The sequence below is a fragment of the Oryx dammah genome, unplaced genomic scaffold (assembly GCF_014754425.2).
Source record: "Oryx dammah isolate SB20612 unplaced genomic scaffold, SCBI_Odam_1.1 HiC_scaffold_18, whole genome shotgun sequence".
NCBI classification, from domain to species: domain Eukaryota; kingdom Metazoa; phylum Chordata; class Mammalia; order Artiodactyla; family Bovidae; genus Oryx; species Oryx dammah.
The window spans coordinates 47762436-47765898 of record NW_024070202.1 but is presented as its reverse complement, the minus strand read 5'-3'; positions in this window follow the sequence as shown (position 1 = coordinate 47765898).

The following is a 3463-nucleotide window of genomic DNA, read 5'->3' as shown; positions in this document are numbered from 1 at the left end:
CCCCAAACTGGCCGGCGTGAAGGCCATCCTTGCTCCAAGCTCTCTGTGCGGCTGCTGAGGCCAGTTGTGACTACCTGCAGCCCAACCCTCCCTCTGCCCAGTGTGGTTCCTTCCCCAATAGCCCCTTTAATAAACCTCCTGCACACAAACCGCCCATCAGCCTGCCTGCAAGAGCCCACCAAAATAAAAACAACAATGAGGAGGTTTTGGTTAATAAATGTTCAAAGAATGGTTTACCAATGCCACATTAAGTCAACTCCACTAATTATTTCCTTTCATATTCATGAGCATCTCAGGTGTCAGTGCCTCTAGCAATAATCCATAGGTAAAAAGTTCTCACTTTATGTAAATCCCCAGCCTATATGTAGTTGTTGTAGAGAAAGTGTCGATAATGATAAATTACGGTGTTTTTTATTTGGGGGACTTGGAGGATCCTAGTTCCCCAACCAGGGATTGAACCCAGGCTACTGCAGTGAAAGCACCAAGTCCTAGCCCCTGGACCACCAGGGAATTCCAATTAATGGTAAATTAAATGCAGCACTTACAGCCAAATAATTTCTAAGGCAAAATTATTAGACTGAACAGTATAAAACTGCTAATGTATGACTTTGGTGGGGGCGCGGCAGACTTTAAAAAATGGCAATTTCATATGATTCAACAGTATTCTCTCAAAAATATTTACCAAAAAGGTGAAAAGGTGAAAGTGTAAGTCACTTAGCCATGTCTGACCCTGCAACTCCATGGGCCATAGCTCACCAGGCTCCTCTGACCATGGAATTCGCCAGGCAAGAATACTGGAATGGGTGGCCATTCCTTTCTCCAGAGGATCTTCCCAATCCAGGGATGGAACTAGGGTCTCCTGCATTGCAGGCAGATTCTTTACCATCTGAGCCACCAGAGAAGCCCGGTTTGGGATGTAGATGCATCCTAATGACTTTGCCTTCCAACAAGAAGCATGTAGATGCTATGAAGATGTTAAAAATGGCCTTCCCTCTTTGAAGTATAAATGCAACAAGCAGAAAATAGCGATGAAAGTCAAGATAATGCCAAGATCTAGGGGCAAAGAAAAGAAACTGACCCACAGACCTAGGCGTCACACTGTGACTCATGGTCCAGGGTGATGTACTCGTTGCCTCTTGGGGTTTCATCCTCATGACAAGCTCCCATATCCTCTCTGCATTTTCTCCTCTTTCTATGCTCACCCTCTCTCCTAGAGACCTTCCTTGTCTGCAGGAAAGCATGGCAAGGAGAAGAATCTATAGCTTAAGGGGAGGAAACAAATTTTGTGCTTTTCTCTCTCCTTTCCATGAAAGGCTTTTCCATGGTGATACCAACATTTGAAAGTTTCCTAAGTTCATTATCCTTTCAGGCCCTTGTGACAATTCCTCAAATTTCCACAAATAAATGAGCTGATTCACTTCTCCAAAAATGTCTTGTCCCTACAAATACTTAATCATGAGAAGAACCTCTGAGTTTAGTCTGTTCCTCCCAGACTATTTTATTTATTGATTACTTTGTTTTTTGTGCTGATTTGACATTAGTATTTGGGCTTCTGATATATACTTTATGCCACTTAGAAAGTCTAATGATTGGTACAGAGAGCTCCAAGCTCTTACAACATGGCCTCTGGTCACCATGCTTACCTGGACTGGCTGCCTCGCTCTCTTTTCCCTCACCCCATGTAGGGTGCCTGTGAGAGTACAGAGAGCAAGGGGCACAGGGCCAAGAGCTCTCCTCTGCCCAGGGTGCCCTCCAGGACCTACTGGGGGCAAACTGAGGCTGAGTGAGCCAGGCCAGAGAAACAGGAGCAGGGCAGAGGCCAAGCCTGGTCCTTGAGAAACTAAAATCTTGTAGTCAGGAGCATTCAATGTGAAAACTTCCTGCTATCAGTAAATAGGGGAGTTCCTTCAAAAAATGTGTTTATAAGTAGGAAAGCAATGATTAGTGGAAAGTGGAGCATCAAGAAAGAAACTACGTACATAACACACACATCATTCTAAACCTACAACCGAGAGATAACCGCTTTAAATTTTCTTTGATGTGGAATCATTTTGTTGTATACCTGAAACTAATGAAATGCTGTATGTCAATCATACCGCAATTAAAAAAACAAAATGTCTAAAAAATTATCTCATTTCATTTTACTTGGATTTAGCAAGAAAAAAGTGAAGTGAAACTAGAGCAGTGATTGACCTTTATACACATCTATATATTTCCTCAAAACAAGACCTATTAGTTACTAAGGGACTCTTCAAAATGATTACAAAATATAAGGCTTTGGCATTAAAGTTAATGGGTATTTTTTTTAAGCTTATGATTCTGAATGGCCATAAGTTTAAGTTTCCAGATGCTGAGCTTAAATGACTGACTAATCATAATTCAAAGTCTTCAGGCTCCCTGACTTCAGGCTATACTACAGGTCATCAAAAGTCAAGCTACAGTCATCAAAACAGTATGGCACTGGCACAAAAAAGAAATATAAATCAATGTAACAGGGTAGAACATCCAGAAATAAACCCACACACCAATGGTCACCTAATATATGACAAGGGAGGCACGAATCCACAGGGAAGACAGTTTCTTCAATAAGTGGTGCTGGGAAAACTGGACAGCTACAAGTAAAGGACTGAAATCAGGACATTCTCTAACATTATACACAAAAATAAACTCAAAATGGGTTAAAGACTTAACTGTAAGACCAGATGCTATCAAACTCTTAGAGGAAAACATAGGCAGAACACTCTCTGGCATAAATCACAGCAAGATCTTTTTTGACCCACCTCCTAGAGTAATAAAAACAAAAATAAACAATGTGGTTTAATTAAACTTAACAGTTTTGGCACAACAAAGTAAACCATAAACAAAACAAAAAGACACCGCTCAGAATGGGAGAAGTTATTTGCAAATCAAGCAAACAACAAGGTTAGAGTTTAGTCTCCAAAATATACAAATGGCTCATTCAGTTCAATATCAAAAAATAAACTCAATCAAAAAATGCGCACAAGATCTAAACAGACACTTCTCTAAAGAAAGCATAAAGATTGCCAAGAGGCACATGAAAAGATGCCTAACATCACTAATTGCTACAGGAATGCAATTCAAAACTATAGTGAGGCATCACCTCACACCATTCAGAATGGTTATCATCAAAAAATCTAGAAACCAAAGATTCTAGAGAGGATGTAGAGAAAAGGGAACCCTCCTGTTGGGCCTCCTCAATAGCTCTGTGGTAAAGAGTCCGCCTGCCAATGCAGGAGACACAGGTTTGATCCCTGGGTCAGGAATTTCCCCTAGAGGAGGAAATGGCAACCCACTCCAGTGTTCTTGCCTGGAAAAATCCCATGGCAGAGGAGGCTGGCCAGCTCCAGTCCACAGGGTCACAAAGAGTTGGACACGACTGAGGGGGCACGCCTATGCTGTTGGTGAAAATGTAAATTGGCAACAGCCACTATGGAGAAGAGGA